This window comes from Tamandua tetradactyla, chromosome 1, assembly GCF_023851605.1.
Source record: "Tamandua tetradactyla isolate mTamTet1 chromosome 1, mTamTet1.pri, whole genome shotgun sequence".
In the NCBI taxonomy this organism is placed as follows: domain Eukaryota; kingdom Metazoa; phylum Chordata; class Mammalia; order Pilosa; family Myrmecophagidae; genus Tamandua; species Tamandua tetradactyla.
This window is the reverse complement of record NC_135327.1, coordinates 114,741,190-114,759,193: the sequence shown is the minus strand read 5'-3', so window position 1 is coordinate 114,759,193 and position 18,004 is coordinate 114,741,190. Positions and strand designations below refer to the sequence as shown.

The window sequence follows — 18,004 nt, the reverse complement described above, 5'->3', positions numbered from 1 at the left end:
TTAAAGTCTATTTTGTCTGATAGTATTATAGCAATGCCTCTCTTTTCTGGTTGCTGTTTGCATAGGATATCATTTTCCAGCCATTCACTTTCAGTGTATTTGTATTCTTGGATTTAAGTGAATCTCTTGAATCTCTTGAAGGCAGCATATAGGTGGATCTTTTTTTTTTCTTATCCATTTGGCCAGTCCATGTCTTTTGATTGGGGAATTTAATCCATTAACACTCAATGTTATTAGTGTAAAGACTCTACTTTCTTCAACCATTTTGTCCTTTGGATTTTATACAAATGTCTTCTTTTTCTCTATTTTTATCCTTTTAGTTACATTTATTTGTAATCTTCATTTCTATACTTTTCTTCAAATCTCTCTCTCCTTTTTTTCCCAACTACCGTAGCACTCCCTTTAGTATTTCTTGTAGAGCAGGTCTCTTATTCACAAACTCTCTGTTTCTGTTTATCTGTGAATATTTTAAACTAGCTCTCATTTTGAAGGACTGTTTTTGCTGGATATAGATTTCTTGCTTGATAGTTTTTCTCATTCAGAATTTTAAATATATCATACCACTATCTTCTCATCTCTGTGGTTTCTGCTGAGAAATGTACACTTATTCTCATTGAGCTTCCTTTGTATGTGCTGGATTGCTTTTTTCTTGCTGCTTTCAGAATCGTCTTTATCTTTGGCATTTGACAATGTCATTAGCAAGTGTCCTGGAGTAGGTCTATCAGACCTCTTCTATTTTGAATACAGTGTACTTCTTGAACTTGTATTTTGATATCTCTCATAAGTCATGAATTTGTTTTTACTATTAATTCCTAAATTATTCTTTCTGTCCCCTTTTCCCTTTCTTCTCTTTCTGGAACACTTATGACATGTGAATGCTTGCGTTCATTCTTTCATTGAAACACCTGACACCCTCCTCAAAATTCTCCATTCTCTATCTGATCTTTGTTGGGTAACATTTTGGGTTATCTTCTTCTATTTCACTAATCCTTCCTTTTGTCTCTTCAAATCTACTAGTGTATGTCTCCACTGTACTTTTCATCTCTTCTATTGTGTCCTTCATTCCCATAAGTTCTGTTCATTTTTTGCATGCTCCCAAGGTCTTGTTAATGTTCACCCAGTGTCTTCTTCATATCCTTCATCTCTCTTGCCACATCTTCCTTTATCTCATTGAATCAATTTAGAAGATTTGTTTGGACAACGTAATTAGTCCTTTCAACTCCTATATCTCATCTGAAGTTTTAGTTTGCTCCTTTGATGGGCCATATCTTCATTTTTCTTAGTGTGACTTGTGATTTTTTTTATTGGTGTCTGTGCATCTAATATTCTTGATTAGCTTATTCTAGTTTACTTCTCTTACCTAGTGTGCTCTTGATGATTGGCTTCACACTATAACTCTTCTTTGAAGTTTGTTTCACCTTATTCTTGACCTTTAGCACAGCTTGTGTTTAACTGATCAGAATTTTTGCAACTCTTATTTTATTATTGGCCTGTGTATATGGAGTGATTTTTGAGGTTGCCCTATTTATACAGTCATTTCATCCCCAGGAAAAAGCTTTCCCTTCCCTATTCCTCCTCAGGGAATACTGATCTGTTCTGTTTGTTTCCATTTGCCTCTAAATAAAGTGTTTTTCACACTCCTTCCATTTTCTCTAGCTACTTTTACCCAGAGGACTGATTCTGGAGGAAGGTGTCCCTGGAGAGGACCTACCCCAGTCAGTTTTGCCCAGACAAAACAAGTCCAGGAGTCAGAAAGGGGGTGTAGATCAGTACAGAGTTTTCCTGGGGAGAAAATTCAGCAGGATACCAATCTTTTCTGTGAAGTCTCCTGATCTGTGCTTTTCCTGTCCTGCCCAGAAGAGGGCACACTTCATCCCATTGTTCCCCACAAAGCTGAACTGTACTGTGCCTTTAATTCTCAACTGATCCCACCCCTTCCGGGGGCATGGTTGAGACGGAGGCTGAGGAAAGGCTATTTGAAACTGTTTCTGTTTTCCCAGTCTCTGTGGCCTGAATTCTGTTAATAGCCACCTCCAGTGCTGGCTCCTACACCCCTTCTTCTTGGACAAGAGCTGCCATTCAGCAAAGTGCTTCCACCACCTCAGAGGTTACTGTGCCTCTAGTCAACCCTGCTTCCACCCCTGCCTGGAATAGCACTGGAACAGAGGCTATCAGCTGTTTTCTTTAATGGACTGCTTAAAAAAAGGTAATTATTTTCAAAGCTGGTGTCCAGCAGCATGGGTTTGTCAATCAAGAGCCAGAGTCAATGCCCATCCCTGTCTGCCCCTTTTCTCGGGGAAGAGCCATCCTTTGGCAAATTGAGGTTAGCCATGTCCAAAAGTCACTGTGGTCTTCCATCCACACTGCTTCCTCCTCTACTGGTGACATGGCTGAAAACAGACCCTTCTGGGTTCTTTCTTTCTTGGGTGCATTGTGAGTTCATCTGTGCTTAGAGCTGGAATCCAGCAGTCCAAATTTGTTCATTAAAAGCCACAATTGGGACCTGGCTGTTTCCCCCTCCTGATGATAAGAGCAGTCGCCTCAATTTCCCTCCATGGAGTAACTCTCAGGTCATGGTGCCATGGGGATGGGTACCAACCTTCGCAGCATAGTAAGATTCACTTACAGCTTTACACAATGATTTATCAGTTTCAGTCTTCCACTCCTGAAGACACCCTCACCCACAAAGAGTTGTTTCAGACAGCTTCTGGCTAGTAACTAGCTGCCCTGAAAGATGGATTCAACCTTAGAACTTCCTACACCACCATCTTCCTCATTTTTCCTTCTAATAAATTTTTTATTTCCATTATTTTGCTTTTCATTCCCCATAGCTTCTGTTATGTTTCTTTTTAAACTTTTTAATTCTTTTTCTTCACACTTTCTCTTCTTAATATCCTTTATCTCTTTAGCTATATTTTCATTCATCTCCTTGAATTAACTTAGGAGATGTATAAGAAGTTCTTTGATCAGTTGTTCCAAAGTCTGTCTCCTCTGAAGTTTTAATTTGTTCCCTTGAGTGAGCTATACTTTCCCACTTCTTTGTATGGCTTATAATTCTTTTCCTGATATCTGGACATCTGATTATTTTGATGTGCAAACTGTGAAGGTCAGTTTCTACCCACCTCCTTGCTTAGGATTTTATTGTAGATTGACTCTGTGTTAAAGCTTTTCTTTGATGTTGTTCCAAATTATACTGGACCTTCAGAGTTGCTCATGCTTAGCTCTTAAAATTTTTTCAGCTCTTCTGCACCTGATTCTTTCCTGGACATGTGGTACATTTTTAAGATTGCCTTTTTGTGTGCAGTTGTTTCACCCCTAGGAGAAAGCTTCCTTTCCTCTGTTCCTTCTCTAGGAATTCTGATCTGTTGTTTATTTGTGTGCAGAATTTGCTCCCTGACTCCTATAATTTAACTTTCCCCAACTCACGGTCCTCTTTGTACTACATGTTTAGGCTTTTGGACCCAATCTGCTTTACAGTAATTCAGTGCTTAACCTTTTTATTTTGCCATGAGGCTTTTTGCCTCTGTTTACATCCCTGTTAGGGTATCCTGATGTTCACAAAGGTATCTTTTTTTCATTTAGTGGTCCAGCAATCAGAGAATGGGTTGACTGTGTACACCTCTTGCCAACAGTTCTGCTGTAGTCTCTCTAATTTATTGAGGGCCCTTTAGTATACACTTCATCACAAGTTGCTTATGTCCTTCTCTGGGTCTCTGTGGACTTGAGCCCTTATGCCCTGATATGCATGGGGTTCTAACTTGCTGTTGTGAGTGGTCCTGTGGCCCGCATCTGTGGCAAGAGTTGCCAGGGTTGTGCTGCCTTTGTGTGACTGTTAGGATGCACAGGACCAAGTGAAGTGGAGGTGTAGGGACTGGCAGGTCCCAGTCCAGATCTCCTATATTTTCTCTTGCCTTTTCTTTTCCTTCCATTCAGAATTTGTGGAGTCCTTCTCTAGTCTTTATTGTCCTCCAAGTGCCAAGCATGTGGGATTGGCCTTTTAAAGAGGTTTCTTTGGGAAGACTTTTCCAGGGAATGTTTTACATTGCTCTTTTGATCTCATATACATTTTAATAGACAAGAAGTTAAGGCTGTGGCAGAAGATCTTTCCAGATGAACTTTTAGGATTTGAATTTACTCCTGAAGTCTTCAGGGCTATTATTAATACATATGTATTATGTAGAGACGTTATTTAATATAGAATATGTTGAAAGATTTTGCAGTGCTTTCTAACTTATTTTTAAATAATAAAAAATATGATTTAAAATTCTTTGGGAATTAGCCTTAAGTTTAGATTATATTTACTGAATGGGAGTGTTCTGGTTTGCTAGCTGCCAGAATGCAATATACCAGAAACAGATTGAAGGTATAGAGCCTCAAGAAGAGCGTGATATAAATAAAACACCGAGCCAGCATTATAGCCCTGTAAATTGGGAAAGATGGGACCGAAGCCAAAAATCACAGTAGAGTCAAATTTTGTAGAGCTTAACAACTGATTGGATAAAATGGTAAGTGAGAATAAAAGGGCAGCTAAGGCCCTCAGATTTTCAGTTATATGTTGAATGTGAGGTATGAATATAACGTGTGTGGAGACTTATAAAGATAAGTGAAAATAGCAGATTGAATTCAGAAGAGAAGCTAGGCTGTAGGGGAAAAGATCCAAACATGTCAGCATGGAAGCAATACTGAAACCATGCATGGAGACCTAAAGAGAACTAAACAACACTTGCGAAAACACTTCTCCAAGGCAAAGAAGCCCTGGAGAAATAGTGACTCAAGGGGAGAGGTGACAACTCTCATTATTTCCTTGAAAAATATAAGATTTTCCCAATTTTTCTTAAAAACTTTCCAGTAGACTTGAAATACCTTCTGAGAGTCTAATGAAGAATATCAGAAATATTCTTTTTTTCACTCTTTACAAAAGTAACAAAGTTATTCATTTTAAAATAACACATACAAATATATAAAATAGATTTGTCTATATTCCTAAGATATTAAGTTACATTTTACATGGCCCCAATAGACAGAAACCATTTTCATGTTTGATCATGAACAATTTTAAACTTCAGTACTATTTCTCTAGCCATTATTCTATACACTGTTTTAATTGTGAGCAATTTGTTACATTAAATTGGCACAAAAAGTTAAGGATCCATTTGCCTGTGGTTGTGGTTACACTAATCTATGCATGTACCAAATGTATGCACATACAAAAAGGTAAATTTTGCTATATGTCAGATTTTTTTAAAAGGTTCCATTCTTTCCCTTTCAGGCAGTAATTCTTTTAATCAAAGCCTAATTTTGTAGCTGTCAGTTTTTCCTTCTTACCTACTCTTCCTCCTTCCACTCTTTCTCTTTTCTAACTCTTTTTTCTTTTTCTCTTATTGCTCCTTGCTTATCTGTATCTGTTGTGCCATAGCCTGATCAGTTATGAATCTTAAATACTTACTCAAACTTAAATGGAAAAAAAAAGCCAACACCCACTACATACCTTTTATTATAGGATATAAATTCAAACAGAACTTATCAAAATCCTACATATGACATTAACAAGTTTTGTGATGAAATTGAGGAAAATAAAGTGTAAGAATAAAAAGAATTTAGTATTTTATATGTAGGAATTTGGAAAATATGGTTGATGTTGCAAATTCTTGGTTCATGACAATCAATGAACCAAGGTAAACAAGGTACTGAGACCCAATTAGGAAATCTCAGGCTTTGTGTTTTCCTGGGAACCCTGAGGAGAAAAAGGCACTAAAAATATATACTCTAGGTATTAATGGGAACTTGAAAGATGAGTCAAACTGTGGAAGAGTTGCTTCTCTTTTAGGACTGGGGTGAAGACTGATTTAGAGCTCCATGAAGGAGTTCATCAGACTGATGTTAGTTTATCCATTCACTCATTCAACAAATGTTTAGTACACACTTACTATGTGCCAGATACTGTTCTAATCTTTTGGAATTAATGGATGAATAACACAATCTTTGCTATCTTAGAGCCCTCTAGCAGTGAAGAATGTAATAAATGCTGTAAGTTAATTCTGTAGTGTAATAAGAGGTTCCAAAGGCTATAGGAAAAAAAAATCACACAGTATAAATGGGAGAAGGATTGTCAGGATTTCAAGGGCAGATCTCAGTTTTAAATAGAGTAGTTAAGTCATGCTTTGCTGACAAGTAACATCAGAACAAAGACTTGAAGAGTTGAGGAAAATTGACATTTGATTATTTGAGAAGAGATCCTAGAGCAGCATGCAGTAAGTAAAAGGTACTAATGTTAGGAGTAGGTAACCAGTATGCCTATATGGCTCAACCATAGATAGGAAGGGGAAAATTAATAGGAGACAAGCTGACAAAGGTAGCGTATTAGGCAGAGGAGACATACCCCATAGGGACCTATAGGTTATGGCAAGAATTTTGGTTTGCTAGTGTTAAAAACTTGGAAATGAGAAACACTGCAGATGAAGAAGCTCAGTTTTCTGTGAGTTTGAGATGCCTGTTTCCAGTGCACATGTCAAGATATTTGAGTCTTGAGTTCGAGAGCAAAGTCTGGATTGAAGTTGTAAATTTGGAAGGTTTTGGCATTTAATGATGTTACTGAACAATGGTGGTGGATTATTTGCCTGTTGCACTCAAATGATGAACTACTAAGACATGGGGGTTTCAAAGAGAGAAAAAGCTAATTGCTAGGCATAAAGCAGGAGATCAGATGGCCTATGAGTCCAAATATCTGTCTCTTCAAGTTTAGGGGTTTAGGGTTTTATGGATTCAAACAAAGAGAAATGGAGTTGCTACTATTACAATGGTAAGTATGCACAGGGCCAAGACTAGACTAGAATAGCCATTACAATAGTAAGGACAAACAAAGGTGAGACTAGGCTAGAATAACCATTACAATAACAAAACTAAACAAGTTGAGACTAGTAATTCAGTTTCAGTACTCTTAGGTATTAACTTTTTCTATAATATAGAAAGAAAAACACTATAATGATTCAGCAATTATAATGATCCCTTAAATCTTCATTTCTTGGTTGCGGTGATATTTATAGCCATGGGACCAGATAAGTGAATATATAGAAGGAAGAGATTTGAAGACTGAAACATCTAGTATCCCAACATTAAGAGGTTAGGGTAAAGAGAAGGCGCCATTGAGGAAGGCTTAGAAGGAGAGAGCAAAAACATAGGAGGGAAACCAAGAGAACTTAGTTTTACTTTTACTTGGGAGCCAAGTAAAGAAAATAGAATGGAGACTAAGAACTAATAACCAAATTATGTAATATGGTAACCTTGACAAGAGCAGATTTAGTGAGTTTGGGGAGGGGAATAAAGATTAATAAGAGTAGGAGAGAATAGGATAAAAAACAATTGTTGACGAGAATTATAGACAAAACTTTAGAGACATTTTCCTGCGAAGAGAGGGAAAACATGTAATGGTAGCTGGTGAGGCAAGAAAAGCCAATGGAATGATTTTTTCATTAAAGAGAGAAATAATAATTCTAATAGAATTGATCTAGTAAATATGCAAAAATTGATAATGAAGAGAGGGGAGAATTGCTGAAGCAATATTCTTGAGTAGGGTGGAGGAGATAGGATCCAAAGTAGAAAGGGAGTGATTGATTTTATAGAAGCAATAGTTCATTCATGGTACAGAAGAGGGCTGTTGGTATTAGATGTGATGGAGTGGATTTGTGGGAGATTCTTCTGATTTATTCCATTTTTTCAGTAAAGTACAAAGCAAGAATCTTTGCAGAAAGTAATGATAGAGCAGGAAGTAGTGAGTATTTCAGCAGAGAATAGGGGGAATGAGGTAGTCATACAGGTTTATTACAATTGCTAAGCTAAGGAAGAATGGTATGTTGCCTTAAAGTATTAATAACCCACTTGACAATTGTAGTCATTAATTTAAAGTGAGACCAGCTAAGTAGTTCCATATTTTTCTCCAGTTACATTCATCCTCATGGGGGCACGCATGGAGAAGGTTAGATTTAAATAGTGTTATTTTGCCATACACATATAATAAAGCAAGAGAGAAGCAAAGGAGTTGAGAATGAATGCAAGGATATTATTATAGCAAAAAGCACTCAAAGGGAATTTGGAAAAATTTAGTACATTTCTAAAAATGTACTAAAAATTTAAAAAATATGAATAGACTAGTTAAATATGGTATATTTCCTGTACCTACAGCTTTATGTATACCAACTCCTAAATTTCTGAATCCCATTATATTAAAATCAATATATAGGAAAAGTACAGTCACCAAAGATTTTCAATATTACTTTACATCCCAGATCATTAAATAAAAAAGTAAAAAAATATGGTATCAATATCAGAGAGGAAGAAATGTATCACTGTTATTTGGAGATTATATGAAACACCAGAAAATATATACAAATTAACAAGTGAATTTAGATAGTTGGAGGAAATAGTATATACATTTATAGTACAGACAAAAATATAAAATGTTCAGAATGGTATAGGACTAAATTAAACTTAACATAAACTCAAAGTAATCAAAATACTAATACCACTACAAAAATAGTCCAATAAATTGGTGAGGAGGTAAAAAGATATCAGTAAATACATAGACATCCTCAACTACAAGCATGCATGTTTTGACATAATCAGATACATGCATACACATATATATTTATGATATATTTGTTTATATTTGTATATCTATTTATACATGTGTAAAGCCAGAATTCGGAAATGAAAGATAAAGTCTATCTTCCTGGCTAGACCCCTACCTCATACTCATTAACTAAACACATTTATGATGAAGCAAATAATCCTGCTATTGCTAAATCCAATATTCAATTCATTGAATTGAATATCTTACTTAATCAGAAATGGCAATTGAGAGTCAATCACTACTTGCTCATTTTAGTAATTGCTTTAATTGGCTTCCAGGGCACCATGCTCTCTTTGTTTTCCTCTACATCACTGATCACTTTTTTAGTCCTGTTTGATGTAGGACTCAATTTTTGATTCTCTTTTCTATCTCTCTCTCTATATATATATGTATATATTCTTTCAGTGATGTATTTTAATCATGCAACTTTAAATAACACATATGTGCCAATAACTTCAAATTTGGATCTCCAACCCAGAACTCTCTCTTGAACTTCAGACTTGCATCCACCTGTCTATTCAATCTCTCTCCACACAGAGTCTACTAAACTTCACTGATTTAGTAATGTCTCACATTGAAGTTTTCATCTCCTTTTTAACCCAAGCATGGACCTATACCACTTAGAGACTCCTTCATCTCAGTTGCTGGCAACTTCATTCTTCCAGTTGCTCTGGCTAAAACCTTTGAGTCATCCTCAATGGCTGTTCTTTCAATCACACCCTGCATCCAATCTATCAGGAAATCCTATTGGTTCCATTGCTAGTTTCCCCATGTTATTTCTCTTATTATAATAATGTACTAAGTGAGATTTCTGCTTTTACCTTCATTCCTTCATATATATATATATATATATATATATATATATATATATATATATGAAGCATCAGCAGAACAACCAAAAGAATCCTTTTAAATCATAATTCGGATCATATTATTCCTTTGCACAAAATCCTTCTATGGTTTCCCATCTCATTCATAGTTAGAGCCATACTCCCAACAACCTTTGGGAGTTTACTCTTTCTCCTCCTTTTACCCTTCTTCCCCTCTTGCTCTCACCACCCATCATTTCTTTTCTGACCTCACCTCCCATTACTCACTCTCTCTCATTCTATTTTATCCATACTGGCTGTCCCACTTTTCCTTAAACATCAGGTGTGCTCCTACCTTAGGGCCTTTGCATTACCTCTCCCCTTTGTCAAGAATGTTTATGCCTCAAATATCTGCATACCTCACTGCTTCACAAGCTTCTCAAATCTTCATTCAAATATCATCTTTTCATGAAGACTGCCTGACCATTGCATTTAGGATTATAGACCAAGACCAACACCCAGCCTCTCTACCCTTTGATCCCCATAAGCTGCTCTTATATCTTTTTCCAAAGTACATATTACAGTTCTGTCAATTCTTACTTGGTTTTTTTTTTGTATTTTTGTCACTTAGGCATCGCAGCCACCTAAAACTAATTCTGATACATATTCAGTAATCAGTAAATATTTGTTGAATAAATTAAATATGTAAAAGACAATAGATTAATTGCAGTCTTAAGAAAATATTTGCCCAACATTAGAAAATGGACACTTTCCTAAGATAGAGTAGAAGCACAAAAGCAAATATAGATATTATTGACAACAACAAATTTTTATACAGAAAGAATATATAAGCAGAGTTAATAGACTTATTATAGATGGAAAATGTCCATTGCAGCACAGTTCATAGGACAAGAAATAACATCCATAATATGGAAATGATATCTGAATATTGATAAGAAAACACAAACAACCAAATAGAAAAAAAAAGTGAAGGTTATAATCAAGTATTTCATACAAGAGGAATTCTAAATGGTCAGTGAAATATGTGAATATTTTCCAACCTTAAATTGAAGCAAGAAGAGGCTGTTTATCCCACTGAAAACATTAAATGATGATCATTTCCCATTTCACCAAGAAGGCAGAAAATCAGAACATTGCTAGTAAGGTGTGAATAGCTTTATCATTTTTAACATCAGTTTGAGAATACCCACCAAAATAAAAAATAAAAAGACCCTTTGAAGAAGCAATTCCACTTTTGGAAATCTATTTTATATAAATAAACATGTTAGTGCTTAAAGATTCATATAGACATGCATGCGTGCACATATATTAAGGCATTGCTCATAGTAACAAAATTAAAAATAACTTTAATGAATAGGGAATGGATTAAAAATTTGTAATATACATTTATACAGTGGAAGATTGTACAGTTGTTAACAAAGATGAATTGGTCTGTATGCATTGGGCTACAGGGAGGCTTCCACTGTTCCTTGTTTAAAGATGAGAAAAGTAATTGCAGAGTAATGTGTGTATTATGACCCCCTTTAGATAAAATAAAAAGAAAAACAATGAATGTATTAACATAGTTCAATAAATTCACATGGGCATAGGGAAGTATATAAACAGTAGCGTAACACTGATGGGGCTCGAGCGGTGACGAGAAATCGCTAGTATCTTTTTGGAAGGTCTTCTGCTTTCATTTGCTACATTGAATATGTATCAAATCTGGTGTTTACAATTGTTAGAAAATTAAAAAGACTAGAACACATTTTGGCATAAGATAAAACTGTTCAAATTTTATCTCCCTCATTAATTACCTATGTGACCCTGAGGATGTCAATTAACCATTCATTAACCTCACCAGCCAAGTAAAGGTAAAATGAAAGGAATTATGCAGAGCACTTAGCATATTTATAAGGACACAATCATCTTCCAATGCACAGTGGCTATGACTCTCATTACACTGATTCTTATTAGATTGTAGATTATCATAAAGTGAAGGTTAGTATTGTAATTGAGTAGTACAATAAGAGGAGGAAGAACAGGATGCTAAGAAGAAGGAGAAAGATGAAGGGGAGGAAGGAGAAAATAAAGGTAAAGAAGAGATAGAGGAGGAACTAACAGTTAGTATGAACCTGTTATAAAGCAGGGAACAGGGCAAAGATTTGTGTGTGCTAAATCTTCACAACACGTGCTTACAAATATTACTATGAATACTAATGATGACCTGGGTACCATTTTACCTCCATATTTAGAGATCAGGAAACCAAAGTGCAAGTTGTAACTTCAATCACTATTATAAAAAGCAATATAGGGCGGGACACGGTGGCTCACCAGGCAGAGTTCACGGAGACCTGGGTTTGATTCCCGGGGCCTGCCCATGCGAAAAAAAAAAGTGATATAAGAATTATTTTGAAAAAAATTACTGCTATATTTAAGAGATCATGTATCATCCAGTGGCTAAGGTATGGGCAATAGTCTTTAGCCATCAAATCCATCAAAGAAATGTTTTACTTCAAATAAATAACACATTACTTATTAGATGACTTCTACACCTCATTCTAGAGTAGCAATTACCACCATGTCTAACCAATACAATACATTGTTTTAACAAATGAAAGATTTTAAGTAAATGGACAAATATATAAAATCACATACTATGTTATTTCAATCTAAAAATTTGTAAAGGAAATCCTTAGGTTTGAGAAGTAACTGTTGAAAATATAAAAACATTTAACTTATAAGGGAAAGAGCACAGAAATATCTTTGTTAGAATGAAAAATTTGTAAGTTCATCAATATTTTTGCATTTTTACATCTTCTCCTTAATATAGGTTAAATGTGCCCAAATAATTTTAATATTAATACTATATGCTTTGCACTTTAACAGCTTCCACCTAGCAACAATTGGATTGCAAATACATATTTATAAGCTTTTTATTTTACTTATTGCTCATTGTTTTAACACCATGCTAGAACCTAGCAGTTATTATGGCTACAAATAAATGTTTATTGTTGTAGTTCTATATTTTATAACATAACTAAACAAGAGTTAAGGAAAACCAGTAGCCTTTGTGAGACATCTAATGTTATAACTTTTAAAGTCCTTGCTTAAAAAGTTTAATAAATATAGTTCAGAAGTTGAAAACTTTACTGTATGACTTAGATGTTTAGATAATTTAATAAAAGTAATTCTGTAGGTTTGTTCATTAATTTATGACAAATGCAATATACCTTGTTCCCTTATAGTAAAAAAATAAAATGAAATGAAATAGAAAAAGGTAATCCTTGAAGCTATCAGTAATTTGAAAGTTTAAAATGTCTGTTTCCTACCATTCATAACTGTAAAGAAAAAGTCACAAAATGAATATTCATTACAGAAGAAATTATGAGATAATAAAGATTACAAAAAGATTACGTAAAATGAAAGCTCAAAAGTCAACATAATTATATTTTTAAAACATTCAGCATATACTTTCTGCGTATAATAGTATGTAATCAATATTTTGTTTCCCTTTCCAAGGTTTATATTCTTTATTTCAAATAATGATTATTCAATAAAAGGGAAAGGGAATGCAAAATGATCCTTATCAAACAAGCCACAGTATTATTTGCAGAGTGAGTTGAGCAAGGTTGTTTTTTTCCACTGTCACCAAAAGCAGAAGAGCTTTTTCTACCTTGTCTTCCAGGACACAATTATCAAAACAGGTATCCGGGGTCAACTCCTATCCCAAATAATATAGGGGTACTACTTATTCAGAAATTGTTCTGGGGTTGTAGGTCAAATAAAATTTGCCATTGGCAGACCAGCAACATATACATCTTAAAGGAAATTCTGCAGGCTTAAGTATAATGATGCTAACATAAGGAAATTTGGATCTGTACAGAATAATAATGATCAGTAGGACAAGAAAGTATGTGATTTTTTAAATTTTGTTTTCTTTCACTTCAATTTCACTAAATGATAACGATTGCTTAATGTAACAATATAATAATAATAGTAATAATAATAACAATGATGTGTTGTAGAGTTCATAACATATACATAGGTTAATTGTATAACAAAAATAGCATAATGTCTGGGAAGTGATAAATTAAATTGTAGTTTTTAAGATTATTACATTAATGTAAAGTGGTTTAAACTTATTTCAATGTAGATGGTGATAAATTATAGGTACATTTTGTAATACTTAGAGAAAATACTAGAATAAAAATAATCATTAACAGGCATAGCTAAAAACTATTAGAGTAGATAAAATAAAACAAAAAAGTTTCAATTAATTTAAAAAGCAGAACAGAATAAGAAGGGAACAAAGAACCCTTGAAACAAATTGAGAATAAATAGCAAGTTTGGGAACCCAATAAATCAATAATTACATTAAATATAAATAAGCCAATACTTCAATTAAAAGACAGAGAAAATTAACTAGATAAAAAGTAAGACTCAAATAAAACTGTTTATAAAAGACAGACTTTAAATAGGAAAACTTTAAGATAAAGAATATTATAAAGGATATTTCACGGTGATAAATGGCTTAATCCATCAAGAAGACCTAATAATACTAAATGTATCTGAATCTCATAACAAAGCTTCAAAACACCTTAAATAACACTGATGAGCCTAAAGGGAGAAGAATACAACTGAACAATAATAATTGAAAATTTCAACAATCTTTTTTCTTAAATTGATAGAATGAATAGACAAAAATTTTGTAAAGTAAGGTTATATATTATTTAAATAATATTCTTGACCAACCTTACCTAAATTAATATTTTAAAAACTCAATACCTGAGTACTACAAAATACAATTTCTTTGAATGGCATGTAAAAGAAGAATCAAATAATTTACATCATATGTAGTGTATTCTGTGTGCACAATTAAAATAAATCTAAATTAGAAATGAATTTTTTAAATTGTAGAAAAATTCCCAAATATTTTAAGCTTTTTCCCCAATATTTTTTTAAATTGGATAATTAGATATAATTTTAAATAAAATGAAAATGAAATGAAAACAAACCCAAATTTGTGGGGTATATCTAAAATAGTACTTAGAAGAAATCATAGCTTTAAATGCATTTAAATATATATGTATTTTTAATGTTTAGAATGAATGATCTAAACTTCCACTGTAAGAAACAGAAAGAATAGCAAATAAATTGGAAAATGGGCAAGGGAAAGGAAATAATTAAGAGTAGAGATGAATAAAATAAAAAAATACCATTAGAGAAAATTCAACAAAACTGATTCTTTGGAAAGAATTAATAGAATTGATGAATCCCAAGGTAGACTGAACAGGAAAAAAATTGTGAAAAACAGATGCAAAATGGAAGGCATCACTATGGTTTCTAAAGACATAAGCCATTTATGGAAAATTATCAAAACTGACATGAGAAAATAAACAAAAATCTCCATATGCATGACATTGAATTTGTAATTTAAAATCTCCTCACAGTAAAAACTTCAGACCCAGATGGCTTCTTTAGTGAATTGTCTTGAATATTTAAAGAAGAAATAATACCAACATTATCAAACTCTTTTAGAAAACATAGGAGGAAGAAACATTTCCCAACTCATTTTACGAAAGCAAAACATCCTGAAACTTAAAAAAGGCAAAGCCATTACAACCAAAGATAATTACATATTGCTATTGCTCATTTACATATATGCAAACATGCTTCACAAAATATTAACAAAGAAAATCCAGAAATGAAAAACTGAACATCCAAAAATCAGTATAGTTCATCAACTCAAAAATATAAAGAGGAAAATAACAATTTCCCTGGATGTAAAAATAGTTTTTTATAAAATCCAATATCTATTCAAAAAAAATCTTTCAGCAAGCTAGTAAGAAAAGGAAATTTCCTTGATCTGCTAAAGGGCATCTACATAAACCTAATGAACATTGCACTTAATGCTGAGTGATTGAATGTGTTTTGTTTAAGATGAGACACAGGCAAGGTTGCCCACTAGCACCATATCTATTCAGCCTTGTACTGGAAAGCACATCCATTGTAATAAGGTGAAATTAAAGATAAAATAAATAAATAAATATATAAGATATAAGACGGAAACGAGAAGGAAAGCTATGTGATAGGAAAGGGAACTTTCTGTACTTACAAATTGCGTATATAGAATACCTCAAAGAATTTATAAAAATACTAGAAATAATATGTGATTTATCAGTATTACAGAGTATAAGTTCAATATATGAAAATTCATTTTATCTTTATATGTTAGGAATTAAAAATTGGAAATGAAATTTTAAAAATAGCTTTTTCAATAGCACCAAAATCATGAAATATATATATATATAGAAAATTTAACAAAGTACCTGCAAAAACTGTACTTAAGATTACAAAACACTGCTGAGAGAAATTTTTAAAAACATACAAATCAAGAAATATGCTATATTCATAGGATAGAAAATTCAATATTGTTAGAATAATAATTCACTCTAAATTGTTGGTAGCCAACCTGTTTGAAGAAAGTTGTAAGCTAATTGTAAACTGTATAGGGAAGTGAAAGTAACTATATTAACTAAAAAAAATTGTCAAATGGATGAATAAAATTAGAGAATTCAAACCAATGATTTCAAGACACTGTAAAGCTACAGTAATTAAAAAACAATCCTATTGGCAAAATGATGAACAAGTAAATCAATAGAAACCAATAGAGAGTTCACAAATGGATGCACATTTGTATAGAGTAAATTGATTTTCAACAAACACATCAAAGCAATTAAATGGGGCTGAAAACTACCAAAACATAAACAACATAAACAAAAAAATACAACCCACAAAAACGTTGCTAGTGGCTCAAACTGTACACAGAAATCATCCCAAAATGGATCATAGACCTAAACAGAAATGCACAAAGTATAAAATTTTCCAAGGGGAGAAATAAAAAATTGTCTTTATGGCTATGGATATATAGCCATAAAAGTAAGAAGGAAATATTAATTGTACTTCATTAAAATTAAAACTTCTACAAACTAGAAAACTATTACAATAACAATAGCTTCAGATGGTGCAATGCTGGCTCAGTGGTAGAATTCTTGCCTGCCATGAGAATTATATTTGCAAAACCCATATCTGACAAAGCACATATTATCAAAATTTGTGAATAATATTTATACAGTATAAAAAACAAACTCTCCAATTAAAATTGGGCAAAAGTCTAGAAAAGACAATTCACAAAAGAAGATATACAAAATGGCCAATAAAACATGAAAAATGCCCATATTCATTAGCAATCAGAATAATGCAAATTAAAACACCAATCAAATGCAACTACTTACTCACTAGTTGTGGCTAAAATTAAAAATGTTGACCATATCAACTGTTGGCAAAAATGTGAGGTGATTGGAACATTATAGTCCTATGGTGTGTAAACTAGCACAATATTGGAAAACTTTTTGGCACTTGCTTTTATATTTAGAAGTATACCTATCCTACAACCCAGGAATTTGTCTTAGTTACCTGAGAAAAATAAATGTATAAAAATGTTCATAGCAGCTTTTTCCATAATAGCCACAAACCGGGGGAAAGCAAAAACCATTTCTTATCGGTAGGTAAAGTGTGCTATATTTATACTATGGAAAACTATTCAGCTATTCAAAGGAACAAATCTATATGAATCTCAAAATCAGTATGCTGAGTAGAGAAAATGGTGGTATAGGGAGGTGTGGGATTTAGTCCATCCCCAAAGACAATTAGTAAGTAGCCAAGAACTGTCTGAAACAACTGCTTGGGGTACTTCAGAGACCAGGTACACATTGTACACCAGCCAGGCATGAGTGGAAGTGCAAGACTGATAAATCACAGTGAAGAGCTATAGGTAAATCCTTCCATAATGTGGAGGTTTGTGCCCCTCCCCCACTGGCATGAAAAGCTAACTTGGAGGCACTCCTTGGCTGGAAAGAGAAGCCCTCTCTACTGGGAGAGAGGGAAGGGGAGTTCAGCCAGGCTCCAACTGCAGATTTGATTGATTTAATTTGGATTGCTGAGTACTGGCTCTGAGCACAGATAAATCTATAATGCAAACCACAAAGAAACCAGGAGTTGTGCTTCAGCTTTGCTCCCAGAAGACAGGAAGCATGGCTAATGGGGGAAAAAAACCAAAAATAAGCAAACAAACAGATTTCTGGAGTTGGCTGAGCTCAGATTTCTGGTAGTGGGCTGTGTACCAAGAAAAGGGGGACACAGAGCCTGGCACCAACTTCAGCTCTTGACTGGTGAAACTTAGGGGATGAGAACCGACTCTGAGAACAGCTTTTTTTCCTTTCTTTTTCTTTCTTACACAGCTCATTAAAGAAAGCAGCTGTTATTCTCTGTTTTCAGCCATTCCCAAGACTGAGTGGAAGTAGAATTGAATGAGAGATAAAGTAACTAATCAGGTAGAAGAGATAGTTCCTTAAAGAGCATATCTTTCCAAGGAAAGGGGAGCAGGGCCCAGCACAAGTGCTGGCTCTCGTTCAGAGAATTTAGATCACAAGGTCTAGGATATCACCAACAGTTTTAACAGTTCTACAAAGAGCAGAGCCAAGCCTTATCTCCAACAGACTCTTGG

At 33.8% G+C, this 18,004-nt stretch overlaps 1 long non-coding RNA gene across 1 annotated transcript in view; it reads right to left on the bottom strand.

Moving 5' to 3' along the window:
* Positions 1–11,799, bottom strand: part of LOC143686083 (uncharacterized) — a 70,394-nt gene extending 58,595 nt beyond the window's left edge. Inside the window, exon 1 of the long non-coding RNA XR_013176887.1 lies at positions 11,679–11,799. This is a non-coding gene — a long non-coding RNA (uncharacterized LOC143686083). The remainder of the gene's footprint in view (positions 1–11,678) is intronic.
* Between the last annotated feature and the right edge of the window lie 6,205 nt (positions 11,800–18,004).